This window comes from Tachypleus tridentatus, unplaced genomic scaffold, assembly GCF_004210375.1.
Source record: "Tachypleus tridentatus isolate NWPU-2018 unplaced genomic scaffold, ASM421037v1 Hic_cluster_2, whole genome shotgun sequence".
NCBI lineage: Eukaryota > Metazoa > Arthropoda > Merostomata > Xiphosura > Limulidae > Tachypleus > Tachypleus tridentatus.
The window spans coordinates 25516947-25533971 of NW_027467782.1; the positions used below are offsets into that span (position 1 = coordinate 25516947).

The 17025-nt window shown below is 33.7% G+C and overlaps 1 long non-coding RNA gene across 4 annotated transcripts in view; it reads right to left on the reverse strand.

Moving 5' to 3' along the window:
• Positions 1-17025, reverse strand: part of LOC143242904 (uncharacterized) — a 176851-nt gene that overhangs the window by 136626 nt on the left and 23200 nt on the right. The window contains exon 3 of one of the 4 annotated variants that reach the window (XR_013023397.1): positions 4086-4654. The exons of 2 other annotated variants lie outside the window; for them this stretch is intronic. This is a non-coding gene — a long non-coding RNA (uncharacterized LOC143242904). Of the gene's footprint in view, positions 1-4085; positions 4655-14073; positions 15909-17025 lie in introns of those variants that run through there. One more of the 4 variants, XR_013023389.1, reaches the window with a different exon arrangement.

Here is a 17025-nt window from a genome sequence, read left to right on the forward strand (position 1 = left end):
GACTACAGGGAAGGCACCTAGTCATCACCACCCACCACCAACTCTTGGGCTTTTTACCAATAAAAAGTGGGATTGACCGTCACAATATAACGCCCCCACGGCTGAAAGGGCGAGCATGTTTAGTGCGACGCGAGTGCGAACCCGCGACCCTCGGATTACGAGTCGCACGCCTTACGCGCTAGGCCATGCTGGGCCATTCTACGAATAACCAACGATTTATAGTTTTTGTTAAAAACGTGATTTTACCCTTTGTATTAATATTAGATTCTGTTTAGTTTTATTTGAATTATTTTTATTGAATTTAATTGTATGTGAGTGAAATAAAATGTTAGTCTATCTTTATTTTGGTGGTTCTGTTTCTGATTCAGTTCAGACCTTTACTTCACCCTCTGATGACTCTGTGCTGTTTTTTTTTTTTAATTTCGCGTAAAGCTACACAAAGACTACCTTGGCAAGCCGTCCATAATATAGCAGTGTAAGACTAAAGGAAAGGCAGCTAATAATCACCACTGACCGCCAACTCTTGTGCTACTATTTTACCAACGAATAGTAAAACTATCAGTCACATTATAATGACTCCATGGATGAAAGGGCGATCATGTTTGGTGTGTGCGACGGGGATCCGAACCCCTCGACCCTCAAATTACGAGGAGAGGGTAAAGAATATTTTGTAAAAGAAAGACGTTAGGGATATCAGAATAAAACTGAAGCCCTAAAACTAAGAATGAAACTAAAATATATTCTTTCCGTATTTCATAATAGTTTAATTTTATGTCGCTAGGAAAGCACACAATTTTCGTTCGTAAGGCCTTGGTACATTTCATTGCAGGAACATATCTTCCAAAATAATTTTTCTATCAATAAATAAATGTTCAAATTAATGTTGCAACTACTAGGCAGTTGAAGTATTCAATCAACTGAATGATCTGTGTTTGTGTTACTGATGTTTCATTTTAATTACTCCAGTTTCTTAATAATCGAAGCAATGCGTTCTATACTGGTCGTCTTCTTTTCAACTCTTCATTGCAGCCAAACCTGGAATTGTGTGTGCGGTATTTGATAATCGTGTGTGTTGGACTGAGGCCTGACGAGGGGGGTCAGGGGTATTAAAGTCCTGGGGCCCGAGGAAATATGGGATAAAGAGTAATGCATTCGTATTTTAATAATGTACTTAACGCAATATTGCGGTACTGCGGAAAATCGCTTTGCCTCAAAAAATGTAAATTGTCAACACATCTGGCTTCCACCCACCAGAAAAAAAAAATTATACGCTTATGGATGTACCACGAATTTATGAAGACTTCAAAAAGGGGGCCGGGAACATAGCTGTCCCCCTACCCTCCTACCTACCTCTCGATGCCCCCTTGTTGAACTTTCTAGGCTTCTTTGGACTTGAAAGTGGTTTTTTATTATATATTGTCACATTTATATCCAGGTATTTTTCTCTAAACCTATTTTCATTGGATTATTACTGGGGAAGGCAGGAATGAGTACTGCCTCCCCTACCTTGCGCGACACGGTTTGTCAGACGTTTCGTTCATTGGGAACACTTTATAGTCTGGTACTATAAGCTCTCTGTACACTGCTCATGATGGTGAAGCTATGGAACGTCTGCAGCACTTTGATTCTGCATCATATGTTGCAACACTGTCTTCCTCTGCTGTTTTCCAGAAGTTATTTGAACGTGGCTGTTTTTCCCACAATAAACCGTCCATCACTATGAGACCTGCCAGTCTGAATATAAAGAGGATGACTTTCTATTCTTCTCCATTTGAGATACCTCATGACTTTGCAACTGTTACACTTACTCAGTTTGATCGCGTGTTGAAGATCGAACACGAGTGACATCCATCTCGTCCAGTCATTTAAACAAGTATTCGTTGCATGAATATTGATGTGAAGAGTCCAAAGAGTCGAGTGCCAAAGTTTGTGAAGATTGGTAGTTATGTAGTAATGGTAAACTACGCTGGTATGTTCCATCGTTTTGGTCGTGAGGGGCATCTTTTCTGTTCCTGTGATACTTTCCATGCCAGAAGTATATGGACTTTGGGCATAATGGCGACGAATGTACTTTGTGTTGTGAAATCTGTGGGGAGGGACACAGTTCCTCGTCTTGCCTTCAGAGGGCGCCCTACTACGCTAGTGAAATGGCTAGTTCTCAGTCCATTTCTTTGAGAGCCTCTAAAACATCCAACCTTATTCTCATTACTCAAACATGTGGTGTCAGTGGTTGGAGTATTCAGTGAAACCTATGTTTCTGTGTGACCTCTTTCATTACACTGATAACAGGAATATCCTTGCAGTAATCGTTCCAATGATTACAGTGAGGCATTTAATTATGTTAACCACTATATTTTATGGTTTGCTTTGATAAGATGTGGGTTTCTTCCTGTATTTCTTTATTATTTTTGTTCTTTCTATTTTACTGCTTCCAGTAAACTTTTGTTGAATGAGATTTTGACACCTTATTTCTCCTTTCATCAAGGTTCGTGTTAAGATTGCCAATTGTTTCTTCTGCTGCATACCTTGACCACTGAGAATGTTTCTTTTTTATTTTATCACGCTTCAAAGTATCCAGTTATCTCATGAGGTTCCTGTTGGACTTGTGTAGCCATACACATGATGCCAACATCTTTACATCTGGCCTTCTTCCATGGTACTGCTCTTGCTGTGATGGAGACGTTACTCTCAGATAAGTAAAGCTCAAACGAATATTCTCAAGGCCAGATGGTTGGGCCATCTCGCATCTTCCTTTAATATTCCGTTTGACTTGACATTAGCAAAGTCTTGTTTAAAATGCTTTGTGGTTTGGTTCCTTTCCTCTCTTGACGTTCTTTGGTTTGATGTTTTGTCTTCTCCATTATATTATGAACGGTTTTTTGTTCCAGTCCTGCTTATATAATACCTAATTTGTAATTTCTTCATCAACAGGTCTTACCTCTTATGCGGTATGTCGGTGTTGCATTTCCCTGGAGAAAAGTTGTTTATGGATTATTGATCGTCTTATCATTTTCTTATTTGTCTCGTGGCTCTCTCTACATTTATCTTCTGATAATGGGTATCTTGAAATTCCGTGTATTAGGATAAAATGTTTATCATTACTGTTTATCTTATCTGTGTAATGTCTGTTTTGGGATGGCAATCCCTGTTGTCCGTTCTCTCGCTTCTCGTTGGGTGTGGAACTCAAGGTTTTTAGCTCTCTACTTTCCTTGTTGTTTCCCATGTACTTGGACTCTTTTCTCCAGTATTTCCAGCTGTTCATCATTGTCAGAGAGGTTAGTGGTTTTGATGTTTTGTCATTGTAGCCTCATTCTCTTTATCATTTACTGGTCTCTCAACATTTTCACTAAACTGGGCAACATTATCTCTCTTGGGATTATATTTGGATTCGTGTCGCTTTGCATCATGTTGACCTGTACCTGTAGGTTTTCTGTTAGTGCATTATTCACAATATTTTACCTGTATGGAAGCATCTGTATCTTCATGGTACCAGTACGTCTGGGTGCTGCCCACTCTGTCACGCTAGTGTTGAGTCAATTATGAATCGTTTGGTTTTATCTCAGTGTAGGTTTTCTTTCAATTTTATTTTGTATTTCGTTTATTGCACTTACTTCTGTTCTTTAATATAGTCCATTAATTGTGTCCAAGCACCTTGTGATAGGTGCTTGATTTAGCACATGCGCACAGGTACTTATTTTGGGACATGCGCACGCAGGTTTTTATTTTGCTAGATGTGATCGTATGTGCTTATTTTGATATATGCGCCCAGAGGTCTCATTTTCGTACATGGGCACGCAAGTGCTTATTTTGATACATATCCGAGCGTGCATGTGCTTATTTTAGTACATGCGCACGAAAGTGCTTATTTTGGAAAATGCTCGCGCAGATACGTATTTTGGTACATAAGCGTGCAGGTTCTAAATTTTTGTACATGTAAGCGCATGTGCATGAATTGACAGATGCACGCAAAGGAGCTTACTTTGGTACATGCGCACGCATGTGCTTATTTTAATAGATGCACACTCAAATGTTTATCTTCGTACATGTGTGTTAAGGAGCTTATTTTGGTGCATGCGCGTGCTAGTACGTAAATTGCTAGATGCGCGTGCACTTGCTTATTTTCATACATGTGCGATGAGGCGCTTGTTTGGTAGATGCGCACGCTAGTACTTATTTTTTTCATGAGCGCGAAGTTAGTAAAATTGTAGATTCCTCGAAGGTGCGTGACTTGGTACAATGGTGTTCACATATTTCAGCAAATAACAAGGATTCATTGTTTTTGCTTTCTTTAAAATTATTATAAGCTTCTAATTATTTTTTAATATGTACAGGCTAGCAAAGATGTTAATCAAACAACAGATTTTGTCTGCAATGAACAGAATCAAAAAGGATTGAGATCATGGAAATTAGTGGTTAAGGAGATGTCAAGTTTCTTCAAATCTTAGGTATGACGTATGGGAGTATTGTCGTCTTCGAAGTAGCTGCATACAGTTAATCACAAATCATACTGAGATATTCATTCTAAAAAAAAGTTCATCGTATGTCACGAAAATATGCCTCAAATCTTGAATCCACCACCATAGACTTGCATATTTGGGACACATAAGAGGGACGATTTATTCTCGTGGATATTTCTTAATCTGTCTTCTTCTACCTATGTAAATAAAAAAAAAAAAAAAAGTCTACACTTTTGGATCATGGGTGTGTTACAAGAGTAAGGTCAAATTTCATTCTTTAATCAAACAATAGTAAACTACAATTGGCAGTGGATACTGTTGATTGACTGCTGTCATTGTAGTATTTCCGTTCAAAGTTAAGGAATTTACAGAGCAAATAGCTCTTGAATCGTTTTGTTTGACTATTCAAAAGAAAGAAAATCAACAATAAATCAGATTAGGTCAACATGTTTCCTTGGGTGTTTGGATTGCTTGCTTTTGGCTTGATCTGACGAAAAGATATTGAAGTATGTATTGGCATTAAGAACTTTGATTCAACTGTCCGAATGGTTTTTAGAACAATATTATTGTAACTTTATTTCTGACAAAAGTTGTATTTCGTGTAACTTCCTGAGAATTGGAATGCCAGAAGATTCGTATACACATGCAGTATGAAGGAATATTAATTGTAGTTTGTTTATAATTAGAAAACAACAGACCAGATAATGGTTTCAGAGGAAGGGTAAAATTATAATATGAAAAATTCAGTGCTTTTACATTACAGCAACAAGATAATTTCAAATTTCAGTGCTTTTACATTGCAGCAATAAGATAATTTCACCACATGAATCACATTCTAAATACTATTATTTCGAAATTTTTTTTATATAAAGTATGAAAATGTTAACCTTGTTACAACATAAATTCATGTGTTCTTTCATTTTGATATTGCATTAGAACCCTTGTATAACACACCTACATTGTAAATGAAACGCAAATCGGTTGCAGGAATTATTCGACGCTGAAGAGAATTACATACCTCACCGTCAAAAGCGGATTGAAAAACGTTTGATTTATAAAATTCACATTAACCTGTTACTTTGTTGTATAAAAGAGCGAACAGAATCATATGTATAAAACTATTTCACATTGCTTATTAATATACTGCAGACAATAAATTATTATTTATTTTCTTAAAATCAGATACACGCTCATCTATGTTACGAAGCAGGAGAAAAACTCCATTCACAAACAATCGAAGAATCAGAATATCTTGTTGCAAAATCAGCAGTTACTAAAACATGTCGCAAATTAATTCTTGTATATCTATATCTGTTGAATGAAAGAAAAAATCACTGTCTCTACTCCAATCATCCACACGTGTAAATAGTAAAGAAAACAAAATCTGAAACACACATGCGCGCACATGTACCAAAATCAACACTTGCGAGAGCATGTACCAATTTTCGCACATGCGCACGCTGCTACGAAAATCAACACTTGCGTGAGCATACACTTATTTTCGCACCTGTTCGCGCTTCTACAAAAATCAGGACTTGGGCGTGCTTGTACTATTTTTTGCACTTGTGTGCGCATGTAACAATTGATGCGCCTGCGCACACATGTACGGAAATCAGCACTTGCGCGTACATATACCAATTTACGCGCCTGCGCGCGCATGTGTAATAAAAGTACCTTCGCGCGCTTCTATGACAATCAACACTTGCGCGAGCATGTACCAATTTACCCAGGTGAGTTTAGACGTTTGACTCGCGATCTGTGCGTCGCGGGTTCGAATTCTCGTCACACCAAACATGCTCGCCTTTTCAGTCATGGGGCTTTATAATGTTACGATCAATCCCTCCATTCTTTGGTAAAAGAGTAGCCCAAGAGTTGGCGGTGAGTAGTGATGACTAGTGCTTTCCCTCTAGTCTTACACTGCTGAATTAGGGACGGCTAGCGCAGATATTCCTCGTGTAGCTTTGCGTGAAATTACAAAAACAATCAAACAAATAACAGGAAAGGAAGTAAAACTAACAATAAAATCTATAAAAGACAAGACACCAGGAGAGGATGACATACAAGCCATTCTCCTTTTTGAAAAGGCGTTCAGGGACCGTGTGAACACATAACAGCAATCTTTAACTTATCACTCAGTTCTGGATACATCCCGGTTTTTTGGAAGCAAGGAATAGTCTTTGTGTTCCATAAAAAAGGAAAACCAGCAAGTAAACCAAACAATTACTCCCCAATCAGCCTGGCCAGCTGTGTAGGAAAAATTCTCGAAAGAATAAACAGTAATAGACTCTCAAATTGTTCAGAAATAACTTGAAAATTACCAGAATTTAGAAAATATAGACAGACCACAGATCACCTGGCTATCTAACTTCCTGGAAGATAGAAGTTGGAAAATAAATGTCAGGGGAACCTTATATATGTAAAAACGGCTCGTTTGGGTTGAGAAAATATTTTACGTTGAGGAGCGAACAACGTTTCGACCTTCTTCGGTCATCCTTTGTGAACCTGACGATGCCTTTTTAACATATATTTCTCTACAAGTGAGTTTTCTCGACATCACTGATTATTATTTCATCAGGGGAACCTTCTCCTTTATTCCAGAGGTTGGTGTCCCCCAAGAAGGGGTAATTAGCCCTATTCTGTTCATCAATATGCCCTTAAAACACCCAAACGTGGAGTATGCATCACAATACGCGGCCGATGTTGTGGTCTGGAAAAGTGCTCCCACCCAATTCGTAACAGCGACAAATCTACAACTGTTGTTAGATAATACAGAAGAACACTGTCAGAAATATTGTGTTAAACCAAACTTACCAAAAATCAATTAGTTACATTCACAAACAAAACATAAAAGAGATCCTTCCAAATTACACACGAGCGAAACACTTCTCCAGACCACAACAAACCTGTAAGATTTAACCTTCAATACGAAACTAACATGGGTGAAACATGCAAATAATGTATTTATAAAAAAATTGAAAACGCACAAATTATGCAAATAGTCTAATCGGCAAAAACCAAGGAACCTCACCAGACAACATAATAAAAATCTACAAAACATATATACGACCTACTATCGAATATGCATTTCCAGTATGGTTAAACATAGGACTGAAACACATAAATAAAATACAATCAATACAAAACTTAATAATTACTGCAGCATACAAAGTCTCTCGTAGTACATTGTGAAAATTCATGCACAAATACACAAACCACAGCCAATAGACTCTTGCATAGTTCTCCTAATTACTTTGAAAAAAATTGACAAAAAACCGATCCACTGTGTGAACTTGATCACAACTACAAAAATGATGAAACCAAAGTATTAAAACACATTTTATAATCTAAAAATTGTCAAATTTCCTTTATCTGCAAAACCTCCTAATTGAACACCACTCGTTTTCAAACATTCCAAACCAAAATTGTGAAACAATCACAGCTATAATACACTTTTTGTTCTGCTACTACAATAAGAAAATGTGAGATTGTGTGATTATTACACATTATGTCAATAAACTATAAAAATTCAGAATGGCCATTTCAGTCACATGTAATCTAAAATTATACACGAATGGTTTACGTTTTTTTCAAATTCAAGTGCTCCACTCACATCCTGCTTCCTTCCCACCAACACTTAATTTAAGCACTTTATGTACATATGTGCTTTTTATGTTTGATTTTCTTTATTTTTCCATGGATATACTTATATGTACATACACACACACACACATACTATTGTTCAGCATTCTTTACGCGCCTTGAAAGTTTATCGTTTATGAGTTAACGTTCGTTGTTTCTCACGTGTAAATAATATAAATAAGCTATTCTACTTTTAAAATTATTATTTATAATAATTTTATAAAATTTTAAAGTTTACAAAAAATTTCCAAACAATATGTATGTTAAATATAGTAAAGTAGCAATTTCTAATAAAGAGAAAACTCAATGAAAATATTAGAAATGTAAATAAAATGACACTAGATGACAGAACTACAGGTACAGGATGAGAAGTTAATTTTTTATTAATGGAAGCTCCTTGAAAAAAGGCATACAAAAGAGGTGATGAGTTAATAGTGTGAAACTGTTTGTTTGTTTTTTTGAATTTCGCACAAAGCAACTCGAGGGCTATCTGTGCTAGCCGTCACTAATTTAGCAGTGTAAGACAAGAGGGAAGGCAGCTGGTCATCACCACCCACCGCCAACTCTTGGGCTACTCTTTACCAACGAATAGTGGGATTGACCGTCACATTATAACGCCCCCACGGCTGGGAGGGCGAGCATGTTTTGGCTCGACTCGGGCGTGAACCCGCAACCCTCAGATTACGAAGCGCACACCTTAACGCGATAGGCCTGGTGTGAAACTGTCCTCGTTTTCTTAAATGGAAATTTTTTTTATTGGAAGTAAAAAAACTGATATATAAAATATTTTTACAGACTCATCTTGTGTTATCCCTATTACTAACAGTAAACCTTCTTGAATTTACAATTGAAGGCAAAGAGAGCTTTGAGAAAATGGCTGTATCATGCTAAAAATATCCCTGGAAAAATGTTAATTTACCATATTCAGTGAACTTCCTTCAAAGATAATAACAGCTGGGGCAAAATCTTGCTATTTGCCAATCAGCTATTTAAGGGGGAAGATATACATACAAACGTGATCACCAAATGGGAATGACTAGGGTTGTAAAATTTGTACAAGGATTATAATATAGGATGGGAAATCAAAAGATGGAATCTCTAACACAAAAATGTAAAAATGTCTTAACTGAAGATAAATAGCGATGTATAAATAAACTTCTGTTTAATCCAGATTGTTAAATCCTCATTCTTCATAATGACCATTATGAAATGATTCAAGCAAATAACTCAAAATATTCAAATATCCTGTATCATGTTAAAAATAAAATTAATTTTCTTTTTCCTTCACAATAACTGTATTTAATAACACATTAGGACATATGATTGCATGAACAAAAGAAAGAGGAACACTAAAAAATGTATCAGACAAGGATACATTGCTACAGCTGTACCAAACTATCCTTAAAACATCTCAAACTGAATGTTATGAAATAAAATATAATGCCACAATAATAATGTATGTTGAATAAAGTTGTAATGTTTACTTCCATAAAAATAATTTTACGTCATTATAAGCAGAAGTATCAAATGAGAGGAACATCTTGATAGTGTATCATAAAAATTGTCTTCTTATTTTAGTTGTTAAAAACAAACAGTAACAAAGGCTGTAGATTATATTCATCACGTTTTTATGACCTACAAATGAAATGATGTCTGACAAAAGTACTTGAGGGAGAAGTATATGTATCTAGAGTTGCATAGTAAATGTTACTACAAAGAACTGTGACTATACAGCAATATCTGTAAGTCACACACAGCCGATAATAAAAACAATCTGCAAAACATTTTTTGGAAACTGTGTACTAGTCATTCTGTTAACAACTGTAACATTATTTCTTAACTTAAAAAACAACAACCAACATCTTATTGAAGAATGCTTGTTTGTTATTGGATAAAACAATATAGTTTCATATAATATAGTACTGGTAAATACAAACAAATTACTGTTTAAAACATTAAAAATAAACATCAGCTAACAAAACAACACTAAGTATACAATTAACTTTTAATGTATTCTATCCAATCATCCATCCAATATTTTCAGAAACCAAAACAAATAATAAATATACTGTGTACATAAACATATAAATATAGCTCTATATACAACAAACAAAAAAATGGTGTTATAAAATAGGATAAATTTACCAAAAATTTATAAACTGATTTTATGGAAATTGTTTGGTTTGCACACAAAAGGAACTTGGAAACTATCTCCCAAAAACTCAGTGACAAAGGTATGGACAGATAGTTACAATAAACTATTTTGTGGAAAAAAAAATGTACCCCACAAACAAAAAAAGTACAATGTACTGTGCAGATAAATATCTTTCTTAGTTACAAAACAAAAAAACATTCCACAAAACTTGATTTCTTCAAACTGAAAAACATCAACATCTGACACAACCAGAAAAATAAGTATGTTATACAGTTTCTTTGTAGCAGTTATAAGTTTATAATGATTAATAAAATATTTTCACACACACACACACACACACAAAAATAGTTCTGACTTGTTTTATTTGAAATCTACTTATAAATATTATGTTTTAAAGTTAGTTTCTCTGATAAATTTTTATTATTAACACAAAAGCATGAAAATATTATCAAGTTTTATAACCTTTTAACTAGTGTTAAAATCCCAATTGAGTTAAATGGTTTTAGCTGTTTCCAGAAGTGTAAAACTAAACATAAAGAAGCACTTCATAGTTCAAAACGTCAAAGCAATAAACACATATTTACACTAATTATTCATGTCCACAGTAACATACTATTCTGAAAAAAAATTGCCTATGGTAAAAACAAAGTAATACAAAAGGCTGGGACAAGAAACAACTAAATGTTGAACATTAAAGAGTAAGCAGTTTGAATCATGATGTGACCATTGAAGTCCAACCTGACAAAATGGATTGCAAACAACTGTGAGTTTTTATGAAAACATTTAAGAAACACAGAGGCTGATACCTTACAGAAGTTTCCACCATTCATGATGGTTATTAGCTTACAAATATTTTGAACCCTTAAGACAACTGATGGTCACAGAAAATGTTAACCCTTATCACTAATCTCTGTAACTGTTGAAGGCCTGTGCAAGGGAACTTGCACTATCATTAACAAATTGTTTTATATCAGTTAAAAGGCCACTCTGACTTTTTTTTCACAACAAATAACAAAAAACAAAACATGAAAGTTTTTTACTCACTATCTAAACATGGCTATCTTTTGTTAGAATTTTATATTGCTCTGTACCTTTTTTACATTTGTCTGAATCTCTTGAGTATCTAATATGATTCACAATTGGTATTCCATGAATTAAAAAAACAACATGATATAGTACAATACTTGTACTAACATAAATTAATATGTAAATCACAAGTACTAAGTCTTCTGTTTACAATCAGTAGCAAGAGTAATGTTACAAAAATTCTTCTTCATTAACAAATGTTTACTAGTAGTTCTAATGCTGTAAACATCTACAAGTTTGGGACCTTCAAAATTAGCATTTCATGTAACAAACAAATTAAACAAACAGAAGCAGAAACAGTATAGTGCTGGAGAGAAAAAAAAAACCCTTAATGTTTAATTACATCTCTCCCATGAGCAGTCAAATTTATAAATGAAAAAGCATGAATGATATTTAAAAAAAGCAACATTTAATGACTGTAATTATGAAAAAAAATGGATCTTAACATATTTTTCATGAAGTATGTATTCTTCACACAAACAAAGTAAATTATATTACCTTATTAATAACTGCAATGGACTATTCCACTAAAACCTCTTTGCAAAGGCAAAGTATTTAACTACACCATCTACCAGATAGTGGGGTTTATTTAATGTATAGTACAAAAAACTGTTGAAAATTATACCCCATAATAACCTGATGATGTATCATTCATTATGAGCCTAAAATGCACTTTACAACATAGCTAATAATTATTTTATCTAATTAGTCAATTACAATTCAACCAGTAGCATACTTATATGACAAGTAAAAGGCACAATTTTAAATGTTTCATAAAAGTTAAGCACAACTAACTTCTTTCAGTGTCAAATTATTAGAGAAACATGTCAAACATTATTCCCATTTTTAAAAATCTTTGAAAGTTCTTTTCCTATTTGTAGACTATCCTACCAAACATTTCTTACAAGCATGAGATGTGAGATTTATTTCAAAATAAACTGAACACTGGCTTTCAGATATGCAGCACGTAAATGGGTTTAATATTAAGTAACAATCAGCTGCCAGCTATAACTGTCTGATGTAAGTAGAGGATGAAAAGTCTGTTTATACAATGACAAACAAATTATACTACTGTGTAATATTACTACAGACATATTTGTTTTGTATATATAACAAACAAACTGAATTATTCTATAGTAGTAACATCATATGCTCTTCTGCATTAGTTTGGTAAACAACTTTGTCAAATTATTTAGCACCACAAAACAGTCACCTTATAGCAACATCAATGTACAGCACAGTGACAATCATTTAGCCACTTTTTCATTTTTTACTGTTTGTTTGTTTTTAGCATCTCCCACTATATTAGAGTATGCCATAAAAGCAGGGTAACAATCACATTACCCTTTTTTTTTATTGTCATAGTACTGTGTGTTTCTAGTGTCTGCCATAAGGTTGCAGCAGTTGTGGTATAGTAATTTTTATCTTACTTTTGTCTGTACCTCAATGTTAATAAATAACTGAAAAAAATATAAATAAAATGCTATCTAACTTATTATGGTGCAATAAGTGAGCCTAGGGTATTATTTGTTTTATAATTAAGCTTAAAAATGTACTGTGCAATAACTTACTCTCAGCTCAATAAAGACAAAATATCAATTCTAAATCTAAATAATTTCTGAATTAAATTGTTTTGTTGTATCACCAAAGTTGACAAGAATAAAAAACAAACCAATAAATGTATGAAACATTCACAACATAAATACCATAGTTGACCTGACAATATCAATTGGTAGTTTTGTTACAAAACAATGATATAAATTGTAGACCATTACTATTAAAACAAAGAAGCATGACACAAACTGTTTATTATATATATTAACACCAGAGGGACATTTAGAGTGTTCCTTCTACCACGCACATTATACTCTTTAACACTGTAAATACCTGACAGCCATAAAGCTTCTTATTTCCAAAGAATGCAACATGTAGATCTTCAATGTTTTCAGTTTACTAAAATGTTTAGTTAAAATAAAGTTATTTCAATTTTAAGTCTATCTCATGCTACGTTTATCATTTTTATAAAGTACTTCATAACTTAATGTTTCATGAAAAATTCAAAATCTTCCTATTAACAGTAAGTAGAGCCAATCTTTATATATATACTCAAAAGGTGATTTAGAAAACTGTAACTTTTATCTCTGTATTTCTATAGACTGATGGAACCATTTTGGCAAATAGATCTGTTCAGATACCAATAACTTTTTTGAATCTATTCAGTGTTACACAGCGTGGCTTTCAAATGCATCACTAAACTTTTGGAAAAGAAATATCAATAACTAACATACTGAGCAAGAGCAAGAATTTAAACTGAACAAAATACACTATTCATTTCAAGCAGGCCAAACTAGCCTATCAATCCTTTGACTGTTTATGAACATGTAAAACTGAATGAGTGCTTAAATCTTTATCAGTGCAACATATAACCCAATAAAGGTGACATAAAATATCTTAACTCGATTGACTATTCTTTTTTAGGATAATAAAGAGCAATGATTAGTAGGGCACATTACAAGTACAGATGTTGATGTCATTTATGTAAATAATAACAGAAGACATTCCCGTCATGTTTAGATGTACATAAAAGAGTGTGTGCATTACATAAAAGATGGCAGTGACAACAGTTAAAAAAATGTTAAAACAGTTTTCACAGAATAGAAAAATAAAAAGGAATGGGAATTACAGAAAATGATAATGTGAAGAAATATATAGGAAACAATACTAATATATGGGAAATAGAAAAATTAATAAAAATATAGGTGATATTAATATACAGGTAACAAAATTTAATATACAGGAAATAAAAAAATGAATAAAAATATAGGTGATTTTAGTATGTAGGAAACAATCCTAATATATGGGAAATAGAAGCTGAGCCTTGAATACAGTACTGTAGTCCATATATAGAACAAGCAAAGCAGTGACAGCACCAGAACAGACCCACTTAATGTCAGCAAACTTGTTCCTGTGAATACCAACATGACCAGTTAATCAGAAAAACTGGATGTGAATAGAAGATAGAAGAAAAATAGGCCAGCCAGTGTTGAATATTGGGAAAATAAGGTGAGAATTAACATAAAGTGATTCTCTGACCAGTGGAGTGAAGAGAGTTGGTATAAATAGAACAGTGAGTGTACTGTGTAGCTTCAATATCATCCAGAACAAAAGAAATACCACATAACTTGACAGTGAACACAGAAACTGTGGAGAGGATATTGTAGAAAACCACCTAGCTGCAACAAACCATGGCAGATCCAATAGACTTAACTGATTTTAAACCATCTGTATAACTGGGAATGAAAGAATGGTTCAAAAGATGTTTGGCAATGAAAACAGTACAACCAAATGGAAGTATCAACCTTCCTCAAATGACTCAGAGAAAGATAACAGGCAGAGGTGGTAATAAAACATAGTGTGGTGGGCTGATTGATGGAAAAAGCAACATCAATCTGTGACATACTGAACTCAGTCAGCTTCACCTAAATATGAAGACCAAAGGGAAGAATGGCTGACTGTAAATTCCCAAAAAGTATAACCAGTGAAACCCAGTGTACAGACTCTGTACTGGAGACATATGGAAAGACCCTGTTCAAGACTGAAGTCTCAGATGGTGAATAGGGTACAGCATCTTCAAAGCCAAAGTCCTGGCAGAAACTTAAATAAGAGACAAATAGTTCAGTTTTGAACAAAAATTCAATCTGCTCCACAAGAGGTGGAAGAAGGGATCTGGATGTTGAAGATGTTCAGTGTCATTGTACACTTTGTATTTCAGTCGGTTGGTTAAGTTTTACTGCTGTGTATATTTGACAATTACATCATTATATTGGGTCAGAAAGGCATTGTAAAGTAATAAAATCAAAAGCAGCCAATCAGGAAATGTTTAGAAAACTGAGACTGTGCTAAAATAAAAATTGTTATTGCATTTTCACAATCTGCAATTATTTTGTATGTCCAACCTTTGTTTCACTACTTTCATTACAGTTGGTGTTATGGTGGTGAAGATGAGAGAGCAAATTAAAGTTCTATGAAAAATAAGAAAATCATATTCATTTAGATGGTATTATAAGTAAGGTAAATTAAACATAAAAACCATGAAATGAGCACAATTAATTATTCTGAGCATGAAAAATCACACTTTACACAGAATTACTTGACAGAGAATTCACAAATTAATGGATAAATGTTTTATGAAAGCAATTTACTTGAACTATAATTTCAGTTAATAAATGGCTTGTAACTTTTACAAAAACATTTGGCAAAACTCATGATGATACACTTTGTATATTTAGAACATTTCAGTGGTTAATGTAGTTTCATGGTTATATGGAGATTACAGAACTGGTAAGAATGACCAAGCACACATACAGGTTTAATAGAATATAATTTAATTGATAATGGAATATGTATGTGGATCACAATCAGTTGCCTGAATGTTTTTGTTTAAAGTGCATTTTTTTAAATTCTTCAGATACACTTGCTATTTTGGAAACTTCTTGTAACCCTAATTTTCTTTTCACTTTTGATAAAACACCACCAGTGACTTCATCAGGAAAACTGCTCTTGATTGGATGCTGTAAAAAATTACTTTTCATAAATGTACTTGCTACAGTTCATTATAAACATGAGTGAGGAATAAAATCAGGGAGAATGTTTATAATACATAATATAAAGTTTGTTTTTCAATGGCCCATAATTAATCTTTTTGTTAAAATACAGTTTACTACTAATTATTTGGAATTGGAAACTTTTGTATTAAGGTGGTTAATTACCTCAGACTCATTTCAGTCACATTCTTAACCATAATGTTGGCAAGTCTTTCTGCAATTTTATATCAAATCATATTTCTTTATTGAAGAAATTATAATAAAATAAATAGATTTTATAATCTTAAAATCCCTTTCTATGGGAAAAGATTAAGTATAGAAAATCTTAGTGATTTACATAAAAAACATAATTAAAGAAAACGTTATTAATTCAAATTCTGTTAAACATTTATGAAACAAAAAGTAACTTCTGAATTACAAGGTGACAAGTGCCTGAAGGATCAAACTACTTCATGAGAAAGATCATCAATATATATTGCTCTGATCCACCAAACACTTATGAAGCAGTATACAGTTTTGGTCTTCTTACACAAGAAGGAATGATGATGTATAAAGGACTGTTCCGAGTGATGCAACTTACACTGATTATCAAGTAAAAAAGAGGAAGTTATCTTTCTATTCAAGTCACTAGTTGGTCCTCGATGGTCTTCACTTGAAATATTGTGTGAGCTTTGTCTGAGTAATGACACTGATTTGTTGTAAATTGTTCTCACTACACCTACTAAAATTACTCCAGGGATGGAAAGGTTATATTAAGATCTCTTTAGAAAAGAGCAACAGGCAGGGTTTTCAGTGTGTTTAAAAGTGGGTGATACTAATGAATCAGGGAGATAATTCTGTCAGTGTACTATGTAGTGCTGGCTTGTGACTCTACACCATATTTTATGCACAATATCTTAAGGAAGATCCAGAGGCATGCTCTCCCAGAATTATTTAAAATAAGAAATGCCATTCTCTCTATTTTCTGGTCTTTTTTAAAATAAGGGTATAAAAAGTGATTTTATTTGCAATGAACATGTGATTTAGCATTTTCTGCATTAGGTGTAAAACAGCTTTTCACAAATGTTATAACTTTTCTCCTTTT